This window comes from Podarcis vaucheri (genome assembly GCF_965113315.1).
Source record: "Podarcis vaucheri genome assembly, chromosome: 9".
Classification (NCBI taxonomy): Eukaryota; Metazoa; Chordata; class Lepidosauria; order Squamata; family Lacertidae; genus Podarcis; species Podarcis vaucheri.
Genome location: NC_138767.1, coordinates 52,371,167 through 52,392,882, shown reverse-complemented (window position 1 = coordinate 52,392,882; position 21,716 = coordinate 52,371,167). Strand labels below are relative to the sequence as shown.

The window sequence follows — 21,716 nt, the reverse complement described above, 5'->3', positions numbered from 1 at the left end:
ATTGGTTCCCACATGAACCAAGAGAAAGGGGTATTTGTCAGTGGGTTTTATGATTCCTTGCAGTCGTTCAGTTACATCTTGGATCTTAGCCCCGGGGAGACAGCACACTTCCCGAGACATCTTGTCAGGCCCACAGATCACTGCTTCTGTTCCCCTCAGTAGGGAATCCCCTATCACCACTACACACCTCCTCTTAGGTTTGGTCGGGGTTCTTCCGTGAGCTGTCCGTTCCAAGGTCGCCTGCACATTCCCTGAGGACTGACTTTGCTGCTCGTCTTCATATACCTGATTGACTGTAATGAGGGAGATATCCTCAAATGGAGTCTGCTCTTCGTCTTCCATGCTAGGGGAGAGGACCTCAAAGCGATTGTGTATTTCTAAACAATCAGAGCGAACCCTGGGCCTCCTACTTCTTTGAGTCACGTTTCTCCATATATCTGGCTCCTGTGTTGGTGAACTAGCCTCCTTCTCAGGGGAGTCCCCTGTCTCCTCCTTGGTGGAGACGGTGCGCTCTGTTGCTTCCAAGAAGAGCTCCAGCTCTCTAATTCTTTGGAGCATAGCTACACGTTCCTCCAGTTGCTGGACTTTGTCTTCTAAGAGGGCAATCAACATGCAATTGCTGCAGGTAAAGCTGCCTGCAACCTTTGGCAAGATGGCAAACATTGCGCAGGAACCGCAGGCGACTGCAGCTGTTCCCTCCCCTTCCATCTTGAGTACGTGTCGTTGGGGGTGGCTACAGCGGTCCTCCATCATAAAAAGCGTGAAGACAGGACAAATAACTTCCCCCACAAAAAAACCCTAGGTCTCCCCCAACAAACGTTTGAGACTAGCTCCCCTAAATCTAAAAGATGGGATTTCATTGGTTCTAATTCTACCTTTAATGGGGCGTGGGTGGCACTGTGGTCTAAACCACAGAGCCCAGGGCGTTGGATCCAGCTCTGACATGGAAGGCACAGGTAGCCTCAGGGGCTGGGGGTGCCTTTTATCAACTGCAATTGCTTTGGTAGCTACAGCCATTCCAGGAACCAGAAAGCCTTGTTGCAATAGTTCATGTGTTGTTTACTCCAGGAGTGGATTACTGCGATTTGATTTATGTGGGGATTTTCCTTGTGCAAAGGCTGCAGTTAATGCAGAATGCTGCTGCACAGTTGCTGACAGGAGTGAGGCCTTGTCAACATATAACCAGTGCTCAGAGTTCTGCACTGGTTGCCGATCTGCTACTGGGCTAGGTCCTAGATCTTGCGCGCTCTCTCTCGCTCTCTCTCTCTCTCTCTGTGTGTGTGTGTGTGTGTAATATTAGTTACTGTATTTTTTAATGTGTTTTAATTAAATATTAGTTCCTGTATTGCTCTCTTTCTGTGTGTGTGTAATATTAGTTACTGCACAGCGCTCCCTCTAGCTGTTCTGGCTTCTGGGGTAGCCCCCGAAGCCTCCGCAGGGCAGCGGGGAGCCTGCATCCCGCTGCCCTGCGGAGGCTTCGCTGGCTACCCCAGAGCTGCTCGGGAGTGTGGGGCATCTGCAGGCAGCCTGCCCGCTGCTCCCAGGGCTGGAGGGGGAAGCCCGGGTTTCCCCCGCCAGCCCCAAAGAGCGGCTCAGGAGCATGCCGCACTCCGGCAATTTAGATCCAGGGACCACACATTTGCTCCATAAGATGCACAGACATTTCCCCTTAGTTTTTAAGAGGAAAAAAGTGTGCCCAAGGATTAAGGCTTTCTGGGAGATGATCTATAATGAATTGAAAAAGGTATTTAAATATACCTTCTTGAAGAAACCAGAGGTCTTTCTCCTGGATATAGTCGGCCAATTGGTGCTAAAGAAGGATAGAACTTTCTTTATGCATGCCACAACAGCAGCAAGAATACTTATTGCAAAGTATTGGAAGACACAAGACCTACCCACTCTGGAAGAATGGCAGATGAAGGTGATGGACTACATGGAATTGGCGGAAATGACTGGCAGAATCCGAGACCAGGGAGAAGAGTTGGTGAAAGAAGATTGGAAGAAATTTAAAGATTATCTACAGAAATATTGTAAAATTAATGAATGTTAGAATGATGTTAGAATGAAGTTAAGTGGTTTAAGCAGTAATGCTATAAAGGTGTATGTAAAAATGGATTGACAACAGGTGAAAATTTAAAGTTATACTATATCAAGTTAAAGGATTAGGAGAAAATAAAGAGGGAAAGAAATTGCTGAATTAACTAATTGAATTGGAACACAAAAAAGGGAGGTATGAGGAGGTCAGGGAAACAAGGATATGAATGTAAGGCATGGAAAGATTGATTCATTTTTTATTTTTTATTTTCCTTTTTAAGTGTTTTTTTGTATTTTGTATCTTATATTTTTCTTGTATTTTTATTCTTGTCTTTTATTTTTGTATTTCTTGTTTTTATGTAATTCTTGTCTCTGAAATTTTAATAAATGTCATTTTTTTAAAAAGTGTGTCTTATGGAGCGAAAAATACGGTAATAACTTGGGGCCAGTTTACCTATGAGATCACCTTACACCATATGTGCCTACTTGCCTTCAATCCATAGAACTGGCACTACTACAGGTGCCACATAATGCCAGTTCCACATTTGCAGTAACTCAGTCATTCAGTGTGGTAGCGCCTTTGGAACTCCTTGCCTAATGATATCAATCAGGTGCATTCAGTGTATTCTTTTCAGCACCTGCTAAAAACTTTATTGTTTAGGCAAGCCTACCCAGATGCTTAGAAATGCTGCTGTGAATTCTAATCTGTTTTAGTATTCTAACTATTTGTATGTTTCAAAGTATTGTAAATTTCATTGATTTAACTGCTTAGCTTTTTTGTAACCCACTTTGAGGTTTGTTTGTTTGTTTGTTTGTTTGTTTTACAATCAAGCAGTGTATAAATTTTTACGAAATAAATGAATAAAAACAAGATGCTCACCTTAGCGCTTAAAGCCCCAATTTTATGAAAACATAGCAAATGATATTCTAAGTCTTAATGTTCTCAACAATGACAAAATTAATAATTAACTTCAAAACTAAAAGGGAAATCCAATCCGCAATAGCTCCATTGGAATATCACAGTTGTGAGACACTGGGAGGTAACTGGCTGACATGTGGGCTATAATGGTTCGGAAATATTTGAAAGGACTTAACAGCTACTTTTTGGTCACATCACAGTGAGAAGATGATACTTCCTTATTGATCTTGGTGGGTTTGGGCAATGCTGACTCCAGATTTTGGGAGAGTCCTTGGGGAAGATGCCTTTAGTTGGCCGACTCCCTTATTGGGTCCACCTCTTGTTTGCTTCCACTGACCTTTCACATACTCCCTTCCTCTGGACCCAAACCACAGAAGCCCCCAGAGGGAAAGCAGGCAAGTGGAATATCTTGCTCTATTTCCTGACCCCTCAATGATTTGCATGCTTAGGGAGGGCAGGTGAATGCAGGCACCAGCTGGGCAAGAAGGCTCTGGAGCAGCGGCTCTCAACCTGTGGGTCCCCAGATGTTGTTGGACTACAACTCCCATCATCCCTAAGCTCTGGCCTTGCCAGCTGAGGGTGATGGGAGTTGTAGTCCAACAACATCTGGGGACCCACAGGTTGAGAAAGGCTGCCTGGAGGTTGACAGTGTTGCCCCCTTGCAGGGGTGTGGGCCGCAACATGTTCCCAACAGTGCCTGACCCTGACACTGGCTTACACATCTTTGCCAGTGTCAATGTAACCCAACAGTCCATGGTTTGGCAGCTATGGACAGTTGTAAAGTGCTATCCACTACAGGCTTCTTATACAGGTAAAATGGCAAAGAAATCTCACCAGCTTAAAAGACAAACAGCCTTAAAAAAACAAAGCCTTAGGGAAGGAGGGAGACAAATGGAGGTTTAGTAAGAACGGTTGGAACAAAATGTTATCTAGGGAAAAGGTTACAATAGTTATAACTATCTTGGATTTCCTAAATGGACGTTAATAGTTATCAGGGATCACGGTTAACCATTCACAGATGCCGGTGTGCCTGGAGGGGTAAAATACCACTTGATATCTTCTGACTGGTAATTTGGGGTTAGAGCTGACAGAGAGGCAGAAGCTAACAGGAGACATTTTAGGAAACAAAGTTGCCTCACCAGTTTTGATCTTTGGTCAGCTTCGCCTCAGAGAGCTAGCTCCAAAAGTTAAGAAAGTCTCATTTATTTCTTGAAATAACTACCAATTTTTATTACTACCAAAGCACGGGGGTGGGGGGGCTCCTCTGGGAATAGGGGGGGGAGAAATAGACCGAAGAACATTGGATTTCACATCTTTCCTCTGTGAACACTTCTGGACATTTTTAGCGATTCTGCCACGGAAGCTATTTCCGATGGGCAAATCCCAGATACGTCCTGGAAAACCTGGACGTATGGCAGTCCTCACCTGTATACAGTTCAGCATACAGAGCACCATGCTCACTCCATACGTCCTTCCTTATGGATTTGTATAGATTTTTATATCCAAGGTGCTCACTGTTCTGTAAATACCTGAAGTATTTATATCATCAGCTGGAGACTTCTTGTCACCTTTGCCCCTGAAGACATTTTAAAGCTGCTCTGTGACCCTTTTTATATTAAGGAATCACAGTCTGGTTCTTTTGTGATTCAAGTGGAGGCCTTTTTTTCTTTTCTATGGGCTTAGCAGTTGCAAAACGTTTCCCATCCTTTAATAAACTTAAACTTTTTCACCCAACATGCAGGCACTGGGACCTCACAGCTCTGCCTGCTTCTGCATGTAGAACTGTTCCTAGACTTTAGCACCAAACCTACCACCTTAATTTTTTCACCTCGGGACCTTATCACAATCTTTTTTTTAAAAAAAGTCTTTTTATTTATTTGTAATTTTTATTAAATTTCCAAATTATACCGTTCAAATTAAACATCTGATATTATACCATACATTCATTGTCTTCCCTCCTTCCCCTTTCAAGGTTCATTTAACTTACCCACCATTCCTGCGTATTTTGATATATCCATCTAATTCTGTTCTCCTATTGTGCATCACTTCAATATATGTTATACTGTTCAATTTACTTTAATACTGCCAGTGTTTTCAACTGCGCACAATTGTTTTCAATATACTCAACAAGAATTTCCCACTCCTCTTTAAATACCTGTTCTTCTTGCTCTTTTATTCTGCTTGTTAGACCTCCTAACTCTGCATATTTTTTTCATCTTAAGTTGCCAATTCTCCTTGCTAGGGACCTCCCACACTTTCCATTTTTTGGGGCTAGCAAAATCCGAGTCGCTGTTGTTGCATACATGAATAATTTTTTTCAACCCCTGGGAACCTCTGTCTGAACAATTCCTAATAGAAATGCTTCTGGGATTTTTCGGAGGGTTGTTTTGAACATCCCCCCCCCAATCTCATTATATATCTTTTCCCAATATTCTTTAACTTTTTTGCTTGCCCAGCACTACCACTTTTTTGTCATTGGGAAAACATGTGCTGTGATTATAATAATAATAATATAATAATAATAATTTATTATTTATACCCCGCCCATCTGGCTGGGCCTCCCCAGCCACTCTGGGCAGCTTCCATAAAAACCAAAAATACAATAAAATATCACACGTTAAAAACTTCCCTGAACAGGGCTGCCTTAAGATGTCTCCTGAATGTCAGGTAGTTGTTTATCGCTTTGACATCTGCTGGAAGGGCGTTCCACAGGGTGGGCGCCACTACCGAGAAGGCCCTCTGCCTGGTTCCCTGTAGCTTTGCTTCTCGCAATGAGGGAACCGCCAGAAGGCCCTCGGCGCTGGACCTCAGCGTCCGGGCAGAATGATGGGGGTGGAGACGCTCCTTCAGGTATACTGGACCGAGGCCGTTTAGGGCTTTAAAGGTCAGCACCAACACTTTGAATTGTGCTCGGAAACGTACTGGGAGCCAATGCAGGTCTTTCAAGACCGGTGTTATATGGTCTCGGTGGCCGCTCCCAGTCACCAGTCTAGCTGCCGCATTCTGGATTAGTTGTAGTTTCCGAGTCACCTTCAAAGGTAGCCCCACGTAGAGTGCATTGCAGTAGTCCAAGCGGGAGATAACCAGAGCATGCACCACTCTGGCGAGACAGTCCGCAGGCAGATAGGGTCTCAGCCTACGTACCAGATGGAGCTGGTAAACAGCTGCCCTGGACACAGATTTAACCTGTGCCTCCATGGACAGCTGAGAGTCCAAAATGACTCCCAGACTGCGCACCTGGTCCTTCAGGGGCACAGTTACCCCATTCAGGACCAGGGAATCCTCCACACCTGCCCGCCTCCTGTCCCCCAAAAACAGTACTTCTGTCTTGTCAGGATTCAACCTCAATCTGTTAGCCGCCATCCATCCTCCAACCGCCTCCAGACACTCACACAGGACCTTCACCGCCTTCACTTGTTCTGATTTAAAAGAGAGGTAGAGCTGGGTATCATCCGCATACTGATGAACACCCAGCCCAAACCTCCTGATGATCTCTCCCAGCGGCCGCATGTAGATGTTGAAAAGCATGGGGGAGAGGACAGAACCCTGAGGCACCCCACAAGTGAGAGCCCAGGGGTCTGAACACTCATCCCCCACCACCACTTTCTGAACACGGCCCAGGAGGAAGGAGCGGAACCACTGTATAACAGTGCCCTCAGCTCCCAGCCCCTCAAGACGGTCCAGAAGGATGCTATGGTCGATGGTATTGAACGCCGCTGAGAGATCCAGCAGAACTAGGAAACAGCTCTCACCTTTGTCCCTAGCCCGCCGGAGATCATCAACCAGTGCGACCAAGGCAGTTTCAGTCCCATGATGAGGCCTGAATCCCGACTGGAAGGGATCCAAATGGTCCGCTATTAGTGAATAAGTAACTAGCAAATTACTGGAAACAATAATTTATAGTAATTTGGGTATGTCACAATCTCAATATTGCAATTAATAAATAAATAAGTAAATGTGTACATTTCAATTTCATTTATTTATGTCATAAAATTTATACACTGCTTGATTGTAAAAGACCTCAGAGTAGTTTAAAAAAAGACATAACCATAAAATCGGAGGGTGGGGTGGAATACAATGCATTAAACCATACAAACAGTTTGAATACTAAACAGATTAAAATTCACACCAGCATTTCTAAGCATCTGGGTAGGCTTGCCTAAACAAGAATTGTTTTTAGCAGGCATCGAAAAGAATACAGTGAAGGTGCATGGTTGATACCAATAGGCAGGGGGTTCCAACATGTAGGTGCTATCACACTAAATGATTGAGATCTTACAAATATGGAACGGGTATTATGTGGCACCTGTAACAGTGCCAGTTCCACTGATCAAAGCAGTTGAGTAAGCACATGTGGTGCATGGTGATCTCATGGGTAAACTGGTCCCAAGTTATTAATGGCTTTGTATACTAATAGTATGACCTTGAACCTAGCCCAGTAGTACATCGGCAACTAGTTTAGATCTCTGAGCTCAGCCAGTTGGTCAGAGCAGCTCTTTGAGGGCTCCACATGGGGAGTCAGTAACCTCTGGACTGTCTGAAATAACTCCGCTGGCTGGCTGCTAGAGGAAGCAATGATGTTCTGTGCCATACACACACGGCAGAAATCATTGAGTGTCACCATTAGCCAGCAACTACCTCTCCCAGTTTCTGACTGCAGAACTTTCCTGAAATCATTCTGTGCCAGACTCAGAAGGGCATAGAGCATGAAGTGGGTATGCAACAACATCTGTCTAATCTTTCAGGACAACTCACTTCCTTTCCTTACCTATATATTTTCTGCTACTTTCCTATAGGTTGTGCAACATTTTACTCCCATTTGTATCAGAACAGCGTGGAACTCTTTTCCTTCCACCGCAGTCATATGACATTCTGTGACAGCTGCACGCCTGTTGCAGACAGAGGGTGCCGTGCTTTTGCACTAATATTGCAATCTGATGCTTCTCCTTCTGTGTCAGATGTTCATCTGCACAGAAGTGTGGAGGCTCTCACTCCAACATTTTCCTCTTTTTGTTATGACCATGTTGCTGTAGCAGTATTCCCATGAAAGCACCAGAAGTGTGAAAAGGCGAGTGCTAACTACCGCACAATTGCACTCATTTCACACGCTAGCAAGGTTATGCTTAAAATTCTACAAGGAAGGCTCAAGCAGTATGTGGACCGAGAACTCCCAGAAGTGCAAGCTGGATTTAGAAGAGGCAGAGGAACCAGAGACCAAATTGCAAACATGAGCTGGATAATGGAGAAAGCTAGAGAGTTCCAGAAAGACATCTACTTCTGCTTCATTGACTATGCAAAAGCCTTTGACTGTGTTGACCACAGCAAACTATGGCAAGTTCTTAAAGAAATAGGAGTGCCTGATCACCTCATCTGTCTCCTGAGAAATCTCTATGTGGGACAAGAAGCTACAGTTAGAACTGGATATGGAACAACTGATTGGTTCCAAATTGGGAAAGGAGTACGGCAAGGCTGTATATTGTCTCCTTGCTTATTTAACTTATATGCAGAATTCATCATGCGAAAGGCTGGGCTGGATGAATCCCAAGCCGGAATTAAGATTGCCGGAAGAAATATCAACAACCTCAGATATGCAGATGACACAACCTTGATGGCAGAAAGTGAAGAGGAATTAAAGAACCTTTTAATGAGGGTGAAAGAGGAGAGCGCAAAATATGGTCTGAAGCTCAACATCAAAAAAACGAAGATCATGGCCACTGGGCCCATCACCTCCTGGCAAATAGAAGGGGAAGAAATGGAGGCAGTGAGAGATTTTACTTTCTTGGGCTCCATGATCAGTGCAGATGGTGACAGCAGTCACGAAATTAAAAGACGCCTGCTCCTTGGGAGAAAGGCGATGGCAAACCTAGACAACATCTTAAAAAGCAGAGACATCACCTTGCCAACAAAGGTCCGTATAGTAAAAGCCATGGTTTTCCCAGTAGTGATGTATGGAAGTGAGAGCTGGACCATAAAGAAGGCTGATCGCCGAAGAATTGATGCTTTTGAATTATGGTGCTGGAGGAGACTCTTGAGAGTCCCATGGACTGCAAGAAGATCAAACCTCTCCATTCTGAAGGAAATCAGCCCTGAGCGCTCACTGGAAGGACAGATCGTGAAGCTGAGGCTGCAATACTTTGGCCACCTCATGAGAAGAGAAGACTCCCTGGAAAAGACCCTGATGTTGGGAAAGATGGAGGGCACAAGGAGAAGGGGACGACAGAGAATGAGATGGTTGGATGGTGTTCTTGAAGCTACCAGCATGGGTCTGATCAAACTGCGGGAGGCAGTGGAGGACAGAAGTGCCTGGCGTGCTCTGGTCCATGGGGTCACGAAGAGTCGGACACGACTAAACGACTAAACAACAACAACAACAACTGTTCCCTTGACCACCTCTATAGAGTTCTTAAGTTTCCAGCACTTATTCACAAGGGCATTGTGTGAATGCACTCTTAACAGACACTGAGATTATAATACAGACTTCAGTATAGACTATACTATAGTATAAACTATAGTATACAACAGAAAATATAGTGAAGCCGAATTATATTGCTTTAAGTTATACCATTCTAAGGGTTGATTCACACAAGTCAAATATTTCTGCACAGAAACTAGTTTGGTGTATGAAATTCCCAGAGTCCTGCATGCAGTTCGACCTTATATGAATGTGTATGTTGCGGGTAAAAGGTAAAGGGACCTCTGACCGTTAGGTCCAGTTGCAGATGACTCTGGGGTTGTGGCGCTCATCTCACTTTACTGGCCGAGGGAGCCAGCGTACAGCTTCTGGGTCATGTGGCCAGCATGACTAAGCCGCTTCTGGTGAAGCAGAGCAGTGCACGGAAACGCTTCCCGCCAGAGCGGTACCTATTTATTTACTTGCACTTTGATGTGCTTTCGAACTGCTAGGTTGTCAGGAGCAGGGACTGAGCAACGGGAGCTCACCCCATCATGGGGATTGGTAGAATAATTTCTCAGGCAAACCTTGTATCCTGGCTTAAGTTTTAGAAGTGTGGGGCCTTCTGGTCAAAATAATATTTTTGTTTCATCTTTTGAATTTCTTTTACTCTTTTGGGACTTTCAGTTTTGTTAGGCTGTAGTAAATCTTCAGATATAGGCAATTTAGCTCTGATAAAGGTAAAGGTACCCCTGCCCGTACGGGCCAGTCGTGTCCGACTCTGGGGTTGCGCACCCATCTCGCTTAAGAGGCCGGGGGCCAACGCTGTCCGAAGATACTTCTGGGTCATGTGGCCAGCGTGACAAGCTGCATCTGGCAAGCCAGCGCAGCACACGGAAACACCGTTTACCTTCCCGCTAGTAAGCGGTCCCTATTTATCTACTTGCACCCGGGGGTGCTTTCGAACTGCTAGGTTGGCAGGCGCTGGGACCGAACAACGGGAGCGCACCCCGCCGCGGGGATTTGAACCGCTGACCTGACGATCGGCAAGTCCTAGGCGCTGCGGTTTTACCCACAGCGCCACCCGCATCCCTGTTTTAGCTCTGATACCCCTTCCCATTCAAAGTTGTGCAGGAGATCAACCATTCTCCACTGGGGTGCTCCTTGAATCAGCAGAGAATTGTATCAGTCACTTCCACTGTCTAAAGCTTTCTTCGACAGATTTTTGACCTTCTGGACAGACCTTTCTATAAGCCCATTCAACTGAGGAAAGTTAGGGCTTGATGGTTTGTGTTGAAAATCCCAGTCTTTGGCAAACATCCTGAATTCTGCACATGAGAACTGTGGAACATTATCACTGAACACTTCATCTGGAATATGATGTCTGTTGAATATCCCATTTCAGGCTGGCAATCACTGCTCTACTGCTGGTACATTGAATTGTGTGTATTTCTGAAAAGAGAGAATAATAATCTGTAACTATTAAGTAGTTCTTGGAATGCCATGTGATTAAGTCAGGTGTTTTTTTTTCTTCTGGTAGGAACTGGATTCAATGGCTCTGGTTGTTGATGTGACTTGTATTTTAAGCAGGTGAAACAACCTTCTACCTTAGCTATTATATCCTGATTAATTATAGGCCAATATATCACATTTTGTGCATTTCCCCCCCATTTCTCAATGGCAAGATGATCCTTGTAGATTTTATGTAGTATTTCTTCATGAGGGCATCCCCCCCCCATTTCTCAATGGCAAGATGATTTTATGTAGTATTTCTTTATAAGGGCTAGGAGGTATCACCACTTTGCTTCCTTTGAAGATGATGCCATCTATCGCTGTGAGTTCATGTCTGAAATTCTAGTAATCTCTGAAACTTACATCACATATGCCCTTAGTTTCATGCCAGCCTCTAATTACTACTTCATTCAGGATTTGCATAGATCTTTATCAGATTCATCTTTGATCTGCTGTAGTTTCTCATTTGCCATTTTCATTTGCCACAGGAAGGGAAGCAGCAAGCATATCCACATAAATATGTCTCTGAAATCTTTTCCACTACTGCAGGGGGGGGAACAACACTTGAAAGCGCATCTGCAGTGAACAAACATTTCCCTGTTGTGTTTAAGTCACCTACAGATGATACTTCTGCAGTTTCAGCATCGTTCATTTGATCTGTAATGTACAGTCATTCAGTGGTTCGTGGAATAAAGTTCTGATAGGCTTATGATCAGTTTCCACAGCCACTGTGTTGCCATAAATATATTGAGTAAATCTTTCACAAGCAAATAATATACTAAGTAACTCTTTCTCAATCTGAGCATATCTCGTTTCAGCATCAGTGAAGGACTGGTAAGGACTTTGTAAGACCGCAGCACTCAATTAGATGTTGAGGAATCTTCTGAAATCAGGATTTGGCAAGGCCACTGATTATTGCTCTCCCTTAATTATAAAGTAAGGTATTATAAATTATAAAGTAATTGAAATATCCAGCTCAGTGATGTGCACATAGAGCATATGTATTGTTTTATGATTGATTTTGGGAGCAGATGCAATACCAAATGATAGGTGCAAACATCTATAATGTCAAAATGGAGTACTCAATGCAGAGGTGTACCTAGGCTCCCTTGTGCCCATGGCAAGGAGGTGTATTGCCGGCTGCAGCGCCGCCACCACCCATCTCCAGAAATGACATAATTCAGTAATCACAAATGACTGTTAAACTGGGTGTTTAACAGCACAATCCTACTCAAAAGTAAATCCCAAAAGTAAAAGTAAATTTACTCAGAAGTAAATGGGGCTTCCTTCCAGGAAACTGGGCATAGGACTATAGCCTAAATCAGGCAAGCCAGAGGCAGGAACTTCTGACAATATCCCACATACCTTTTTGTTATTTCTAACAAGGCACCAGCAGAAAGGCACTTGCAAACTGTGCCATTATCTCCTCTCTGGCTGGTAATTTTTTTTCTTTTTTTAAAATTCCCTTGTTGAGATCTCTTGGATCTAAGGGGGGGGCCATTAGGGGCGCATCGGAAGATGGCTGACAATGACAACTCTCCGACCCACATGAGGTAATTAAGAGGCTGTGATGGGAGTAAACAGCCTCCCGCCCCGCCCCCCAAGTGTGTGTGGGGAACTGCCCTTGCCTGCTGTGCCCTATACCACCCCCGAATTTGAGGAGGTGGGGGCACTAGGCAGAAAGCCCTTGTGCGGACTTCGGCGCTCCTGGACGCTGTCTCTGATTCGCGCCTCTAGCTGAAGCAACTTCAAAAGAAACAATTAGGAGGAAGCTAATGCACATATTTCAAGGAAGAATGGGGAGTAAAGACTGCTAACCGAAGAGATCTCTGAGAAACAAGACGGGTCGGAGGAACAGGAATAAATCATGAGAAGACACACCAAGGCTCGGTATGTTCAGCAACGGGACCGGATGGGGGGGGGACTTTCCTTTCTTTTCTCTATGTGATTAACCAATAACACCCCCCCCCCCACAAGTCACAAGTCAGAAATGCCGTTTAAATGACTTAAGCTGAGGATTTAAGACTGTGTGGAGATAATCTTCTAACCAAAGCATGTTTTAAGGAATCGTGGAAAGTATAAGAGCTTTGGAATGACGCAGCAAAAAATAGCGTCGCCATTTTGGCAAGTTCTGTCGAAAGACTTATGTCTGGGAGGAGGAATAGATCTGTTTTCATATTGTGGGTGAGCCTCCTCAGAGGGACTAAAGAAGGCGACAGATTTGCGAGACTGATGATGGAAAGAGTGCTTTTATTTATGAAAGTGATGGTATATGGAAACCATCTCGACATGATGATTGGACGAACGGTCAGAAGAGATCATAAAGAAAAAAAGAAAAATATACGAACAAGATGAGATGTGAGAACAGCAAGATAGGACTGGATAGAATTATGAACATTATTTTGACAGATTTGTGGATATTAACGCAGCAGCAAGAAGATGATTGGAATCCCCTTCGGAACTTGAAATATGTGTCCCCCCAACAAAAAATTTAAAATTTGGCTTTGTAATTCGGAATTTATGTGATGTGATTTGATTTGATTGGTCGGTTAATAAAAATTATTTTTTTAAAAAAGAGATCTCTTGGATCTAGGCATATGCACAACTGAGCATTATGTTTCTCCGCAAGTACCAATGAACTCACCCAGTCAGCTGGTTCATCTGTTTTCTTAATTACTTCTAAGTCCTCCATCCTATCTAGCTCAGTTTGTAGGAGAGCAAATGGCACTTTCCTGCATTGGGAGGCACTGTATTATTAATCTGGATGGAGTCTTCACCTGGTCAAGCAGCCTAATCCAACAAACAAGTCCTGGTATTCTGCTATGAGTGGCCCTTACCCTTGGACAGTATGGCCCTGCAATGCAAAGATGTGTTTTACCAGATTTAGTTTTTCACAGGTTGCGACCCAAGATGGGTGTCATATTCTTGGGTACAATAAGGAACAACAAGCTGCTGTTCTCTGTTTTGGCCTTATTGACAAACTGGGAGAATCTTTTTCAGATGAGTTCCGTTCCTGTTTAAATGGGATAGATGTCTCATTCACCTGCACAGAGAAGCTCAAGTCCCTTTCACTAGTCTACTACCATCAACATACAACTTGCCATATTTTTCCGTGTATAAAATGAGGTTTTTTTCACTCTAAAATAATGTTTAAAAATGGGGGTCGTCTTATACACTGATAGTGCATGGGGGGGGACGGGTGATTGGTTGCAGTCACAAGCAGGAGCTTGTCAGTGGCGATTTTGTGGGTGATTGGTGGCTCAATCAAGTGCTGGTTTGGATTGGCTGCTGCTGCAGTAATTGGTTGGGTGATCGGTTGCTGCAGCTAGGGTTGCTGTGGATTAGCTGTCGCTTTGGGAATTGGGCATGCAGTTCCCCTTTGCTGTTGGTGAGCGGGCAGATGCATGTTGTCTTCTTTGGCAAAGCGAACCATTGTCAGCGTATGTCATTCGGGTTAGTGATTTTCTGCATTTGCCACCCAAAAAAGCTCAACAACTCTGGGCCATCTCCCCCCATTTTCTTAAATTTGAGTCCCCCAAAATAGGGGGCGTCTTATACACGGAAAAATACGGTATCATCTAAAGTATCTTCAACAGTCTGCACCTGATTTTTCTTTCTTTCTCTGGTTTAGCTACACCTTTTGAAATTATTATGCTTCCCACAGTTCAAACATTATTTTCCAAATGCTCTACAGTGTTTGGGTCCTAGCTGCATTCCACACTTTCCCCATGCTTATTTCTTTTGAATTCCTCCTTTCACAGCTGCTTGTGAGGAAGGCATTTCACCCTTTTGAACTGGCTTCCTTATACTCTATTCCTTAATATGCAGAGTAGGGACAACATATTCACGTGTTTTCAGAGCTGTGTTCTGTGCTTTCACAGTTTCTGGATTCGAGTCCAATGGCAAAGGAATTATCTCACTTCTTCCTTGCTAGCTGTAGTGAAGGGGGAATAGAAAAAGATGGCAAGTTCAAAAAGTGCCAATTGTTTGATTGAATCACTATTTCTCCCCAGACCGAGGACTCAGCAACATTGGCAAAGAAAAAGCGCTTTATGCGCGTTATATATACAGTGGTATCTCGGGTTACATATGCTTCAGGTTACATACGCTTCAGGTTACAGACTCTGCTAACCCAGAAATATTACCTTGGGTTAAGAACTTTGCTTCAGGATGAGAACAGAAATCGTGCAGCGGCAATGAAGCAGCAGCAGGGGCCCCATTAGCTAAAGTGGTGCTCCAGGTTAAGAACAGTTTCAGGTTAAGTACGGACCTCAGGAATGAATTAAGTACTTAACCTGAGGTACCACTGTACATTATAGCACTGTGATACCAGATGGTGCTGTGGAGTTCTGTTTTTGCCAATCTGGTTTTTCATGCAAAGTTTACGACACGTTTAACAGAAATGCTTCTTTGATGTGTCTAGCTCCAGCTCTAGCGCAGGTTACAGAAACTGTAAAGGGCAATCCTTGCTGGTGTCCCTTTTGTTTTTCAAGACATTACTGGAGTGCTCTTTTTTCACACATGCAGTTGTCTCTCGGGCGGGTGGGGCATGGTGTATAAAATACAACACTATCTCTTTTTTTTAATAAAATGTGGGAAGTTCTTACATCATGTGAATTGCACCCTTGTTGTTTCTCACACTGCTTTGTGGCAAACATCCCTGTAACTAATTGAAACTACTTGGGAAGAGGGCAGGGCTTGAAAGGTCACTGTGGTTTGGTTTTGGTTTTTCGTTAGGTAGAGGCATGTGCACCTACACAGACAGCTAATGCAAGCTGGGGCAGAGCCACAATATATAGTCAAAGCATATTCAACACGTATGACTCCCCACAAGAAATCATGGGAACTGTAGTTTTCCCTCGAGACATACAATTTTCAGTGATCTTAACAAACCATAGTTCAAGCTTCCTCAACCTCAGCCCTCCAGATGTTTTGAGACTACAATTCCCATCATCCCTGACCACTGCTCCTGCTAGCTAGGGATCATGGGAGTTGTAGGCCAAAAACATCTGGAGGGCCAAGGCTGAGGAAGCCTGCTATAGTTCCCAGGATTTGCTTCGAATGTGCATTGAATGTGCTTTAAAAGTGAGCTCTCAATTAACCTGCATAGACAGATGATTCTGCATCCCCAGAACATGTGAGAGTCTGTTTGGGGGAATTTCACCACACCCCAACAAGTATCACCCGGAGAACAGAATACTTGCTGAGATTTCCACCATCATTATCTATGTCTGGAGATTCAGACTTTCCTTTTCCGATTATGCAAGTCAATTGACAGGGATTGCTCTCTTGGTTTGTTTGCATGGGGGCGGGGAGGAGGCTGCACCCCCAGAAATAGCGCCTGAGAAGAGATGACCACAATCACAATCCTTCCATGACTGCAACTATTCCTCCCCCTCCCCCAGTCCACGGAAAATGAAGGCTTGGAGAAAAGAGCATTCAGATTAAGCACAGGTGCACATTGAGAAGTCACTACCAAAATAATAGCATGCAGCTGATTCACATGGAAATCCATGGTGAAGAAATGATGCAATAAATAAAATCAAACTATTATAAAAGCAATCTGAAAATCAGGGAATGAAGGGCCTGAAATGGCGGCATTACTGCAGGGTGGAGCATGTGTTGTGTGCCTCCTGAAGCAAGAAAGAAGAAGCAGCAGTACGAGGAATAATCACTAATTTGGATTGGACCAAGATCTGGGGGGGGGAGTGCACTTTTATAAACAAGTCTGTAAAATGTGTGACTTGATTTCATTCCTGCCTAGAAATGTTAATGGGAGTGATATGTACCTGGTGAAGTGCACAAGGATCTCACTATATCACACATGAAACATGAAGCAATTCCTACCGAGTGCTCTGGGCAGACCACCCAAAATTGCATCAATAGTGGGTCCAAGTTCAAATTCTGCCATGACAGCGGCACTTGGGAAATCTAATCCTGACCCTAAGTGCTTTTGCCTCAGTCATGTTGACACAATGTCAGAATTCTTACTTACTGAGAACGTGAACATAATTTGTAACTGCAGACCACGTATACTTACAGAGGAAAGTCAAAATTGAGCAACTCTGTCTCTTACTGTGTACCGTGACTCAGTTTGATATTTTGATGTATCAAAGTCAACTCCATTTCTCCGTTTACATACAGTACTTTAGCAACATCACAGCTCTGTGACTTCAAGTTCTACAAATTCTACAATGTATCTAGGCACAAGTATTCTTGATGCACTACACTTTAAAATCAGCTTTAAACAAGTTTAATTACAATACCTTCCCAGTTAAAGGACCATAGGAAATACTGTTCTGCAATAAGGAGAAAGTTCTCTTTACAAACACTTATAAAGGTTCCCGCAAACTATAATTCTCTGGGTTCTTTGGGGGCAGAACAAAAACTGTTTAACTGGTTCAAACAGTTCTTTTTTTCTTTAAAAAATGTGTAGGGGTACTCTCATTTTCCTACTCATTGAAATACTGCACCTCAATGAAGCCCAACGTAGATTCACAAAATGTTTAGGGTTATGCGTACCCCTGCGTAACCCCAGAAAAAAAGCACTGGGTTCAAGCCCATGTAAGTCTTTAGTGCAAAGTTACCTTTAGCCAAGGGACACGGGTGGCGCTGTGGGTTAAACCACAGAGCCTAGGACTTGCTGATCAGAAGGTCAGCAGTTCAAATCCCCATGACGGGGTGAGCTCCCGTTGCTTGGTCCCTGCCCCTGCCAACCTAGCAGTTCGAAAGCATGTCAAAGTGCAAGTAGATAATTAGGTACCGCTCCGGCGGGAAGGTAAACGGCGTTTCCGTGCGCTGCTCTGGTTCGCCAGAAGAGGCTTAGTCATGCTGGCCACATGACCTGGAAACTGTACGCCGGCTCCCTTGGCCAATAAAAGGAGATGAGCGCCGCAACCCAAGAGTCGGTCACAACTGGACCTAAGGTCAGGGGTCCCTTTACCTTTACCTTTACCTTTAGCCAACTAGTTCTGAGCCACCGTCGATCAATCTGGGACTATACCACAAAGAGTTGCAAATGTCAAGCAAACCTCAATGATATGGAAGGTCTTGGGTTTCAGCATCTTTTTCAAAGCTCAACAGTACTGTAGTCAGTGGCGTGGAATTGGACCAGAACTGCAGTGTTGGGAAACGTAGGTCCAAGCTTTTCTCTCTTTTCCAGATTGAAATCCACATACCACCACAACCCCAAGCTCTGCTGTGAAGCTTCCAGTTCGAAGGGACAATATTGTGCCTATGTTTTCCCTGCCACCCATGAGGCTATTAGCAGTTTGGCAGGATTTTGATAATAAAAAGAGCACAAGGGCAATAATTATTACCCTATCCCGTGGCCACTGCCACATCCAGACCCCCACCCCATGCTAGCAGCTTCATCAATGCTTTGAAAATGGCGACAGATTCCTAATAAATTACCCTTAGGAATAGTTAAAAGAATAAAAATAAAATCTTTGTAAGTAGATATCGCTTCTGATTGTTTTCCAATGGGTACACTTTATAGATGAGTAAACAGAGGGGAACCATAGGCAAATAGATATGAAGAGCAATTAAAACTATTAAAATTATCCAATACCTAAAAATGCTCCCCAAGTGACTTTTCCAGTTTCCATAGCACATTATTGGCTCATCTAGAAATAGAACTGTTGAGCGTGCATTTCTCCCAAAGTAATAGCGAAGCTACCTTGCTGTTGCTGTCATATATAGTTAATTCTCAAGGCGATCTAAAATTGCACATATTTTCTGCTTTTACAAAGCCAAATAATCCTGCTATTCAACTTAATGCACTAAGAATTTGCTGATTATGACATGTAGGCTCCCATCTGATAATAGTTTTGCAACCTCTGAATCAATCATTCTAAATAGCAATGTACATGACATGTTGTAGTCCTTTATCTTTAGGCAGTATTTGACATGAAAAAACTGGCTTAAACTGAAAGGTCCATAATTTGATCTGGAAACCCCTGTACTGTTCCCAGTTCAGACCACATGACTGGCTGTACTCTCTCATCAGGAACAGAGAAAATCACTTTGTAGATGGTCAGAAGTGTCATTCTAGCACACAGAAGCTGATGTACTGGACTATTCTGTGGCATCGGGTCTTAAGACACATTGATCAAAACACAAGTGGATATCTATTGGCTTGCAGAAGCTAGATATAGTAGTGGCCATTAGGAGCCATTGTCGTCATCAGATCCCAAAAAGAAATGTGTATACTGCCCTTCAACATTAGCTTTGAGGGCAACTTACAAATTAAAACCAATCAAAACATCAACAGAAGTTGAAAGCAACTTAAAAATGTTAGTTTCTGTTTGCCACTATGCAGCTGCTTAGAGTCACAAGACTCTGTTTACATTCCAGAGACATTCCATGCTGTTGGAAGTCTCACGGAAGACAGGAGACGGATGTGACGTTACTGGTTTCCTGTCCCTTTGTTTGTTTCAGTTGCTCTCTGCTCTCAGAGAGAGGATGATATATTTTCTGTCTATGTAGCTTAGTAATAAAACTCATAGCGATGTAGCCATAAATCTCATCACTTCCGTGTGCTGTTTTGATTCTCTGCTGAATGGGAATGTGCCTGGAGCCTCATCAAAGGCTCAGGTCGTTAATCACGTTGGAGGGCGATTCTGGAAGTGGGGCTTTATCAGCTCAGCTGAGCACAGGTTCAGACAAAAAAAAACAGGCCTAAGTTGGAAAAAATAAAAAGGTACCAGAAAGATCAAATTGATGTGTGCACAAGTGAGCTTCCCTAGGGAAAGGGTATCAGAGATAAGAGCAAAAACCAAAAGTATCCTCTCTCCCAGTTGCCAGTTGCCTCACCTCTGACACAAAGAGCACTCAGAGGAGACCATCAACCAGAGACCATAGTATATGGGCAGATTCATGTAGGAGCAAGCGTTCCTTCAGGGACCTGAGGCCCCAGTTGTGTAGAATATCATAGGTATTGAACTGAGCAATTATTTCCCACATATTCAATAAACGTTTTATAATATTCTTTAAATGTTTAAACAAGTTGCCAATTTTTGATTAGGAGTTCTAGCATAAGAAGGTTTCCTAATATGTCAGAAATTCAACATGATATTGGCACCTATACCAGTGGAGGGTGGTAGGATCAGTGGAGCCTATTTCCCCCTTTTTCTTACTATCACTGCTGCGTGTTGGGCAAGTTTCAACTGCCAGCCCAGTTGGCTTCTGTACAAGGAATAGGGAGGGTCGGCCATCTTGTTCCTCACCTCAGTCAGCAAAAAGTCTTGGCTTCAGAAAGGTCACAAGATGGCAGTTGGTGAAATACAAGTGTTGTGAGCACTCATGCTCCAGTAGACTCTTTCACCCAGAGAGACTGAAATTTTGTAACTTGTCTGGAAAAGAATATTACAGTGCTTGATCTTGAGAAACACATGAATGAAAGAGAAAGAGATGCATGATTCCAGGGAAGGGAGAGAACTGCAGAATCACTTAATTGAGAACTGAGAAAAATAAGCAAACGCAAGGAAAGCTTCTGTGACGTATGGCCATCCAACCTCTGTGTAAAAATCAGCAGTGAAGAAGAGTTCACCACCTTCCAAGGGACTCAGAGAATTCTGGGAAGAATCCACCACCTTGAAGGCCATAGGCGAACAGCTGACAAATGCAACTCTCTTTGTTCCTAACCTTGAACCAATATATTGGGGGCCCTCATCTTTGTGGGGTATATAGTGGAAGCCTGAAAAGAAGGTGGCGTTCTTGTTTATTTTTTAAAGCTGAACAACCAATAAATTTAATTGTTTATATAGTGTCCCACCAAATAACCTGCACACTACCATCTCTATTTTCTTTCCTGTGGGGAATGAGCACAGAGCTTTCAGTTTCACATCTATATTTGCTCCAAGCACAATCGGACACCCGCACCAGAATAATATATTTTTGCCTGGCCACCATAGAAATGTCTCAGTTTATTATCTTGTCAGTTGTTTATCTGAACAATTCCTCAAAACCTTTCTGTTTGGTTTCCTCCAATCAGATGTTTATTGGAATTTAAGGATTCTAACCACATGTTTAGGCTGGCCACTTGCATCCCTATCAGGTCTCCTTGCACCTGCTCCTAATATGTTGTTGTTCGCTGAGTTTCTGTTGCAAGTGATAAGTACAGGCAAGTTTTCTGCTTACATACAGTTGGCTTTAGAGTGGCATTCCACTGCCATTCTTTCACGTCCCTGGACAGCCTTATTTATTTATACCTTGCCTTAGTTTCCACTTGCCAAGGTAGTTCTCAGGGTAGCTAACAACGTTCAAAATACACTAAAACAACCAACCACAAAACAACTAAAATAATTTAAAAGCCAAATACACACAACAACAACAACATCATCATCATCAACAACAACAACAAACTAAGAAGCAATGGCACAGAAAATTTAAAGTAGAGTCACCTTAAAATACCAAAAATAATGGAAAGGCCACAAGCCCACCCATGGTCTCTAGTGAAGGATGGACTGTAAATATAAATAATAAACAATAAGCTAACTAAATTGTGGACAGTAAAAGCTAAGGAGAGGGGCAAGCACCAGCAGAAAGTTACAGAAAAGGCCCTCACATCCAGTAGAGGTTGTTCCACCATTAGGGGGAATGGGGCACCCAGTTTGGCTTCAGCCAGCCCCCACCCACCTGCCCTCTTACTAACAACCAGCACTGACTTTCACTTCTTTCCTTATTCCCTGCAGAACCCAGCAAGGGAGAGGAAAGGGACAAAACTAGAATGAGCTGACTCTGTTTGACATTGGTTCTGGCTTAGGGTTGTCAGACCTCCAGGCCTGACATAGAGTCTCCTGGCTTGCCTACCTCCCTTACCAGGTTACAGGTGGAGGGCTTGACTCTCTAGGTAGGCAA

At 43.6% G+C, this 21,716-nt stretch overlaps 1 protein-coding gene and 1 long non-coding RNA gene across 5 annotated transcripts in view; one reads left to right on the top strand and one right to left on the bottom strand.

The window, feature by feature from the left end:
• Positions 1-21,716, bottom strand: part of HELT (helt bHLH transcription factor) — a 131,487-nt gene that overhangs the window by 31,528 nt on the left and 78,243 nt on the right. The window lies entirely within an intron of this gene.
• The window catches only part of LOC309540790, a 40,515-nt gene that overhangs the window by 11,826 nt on the left and 6,973 nt on the right, over positions 1-21,716 (top strand). The window contains exon 3 of one of the 3 annotated variants that reach the window (XR_014223497.1): positions 11,675-11,879. The exons of 1 other annotated variant lie outside the window; for it this stretch is intronic. This is a non-coding gene — a long non-coding RNA (uncharacterized lncRNA). Of the gene's footprint in view, positions 1-7,749; positions 8,029-11,674; positions 11,880-21,716 lie in introns of those variants that run through there. One more of the 3 variants, XR_014223498.1, reaches the window with a different exon arrangement.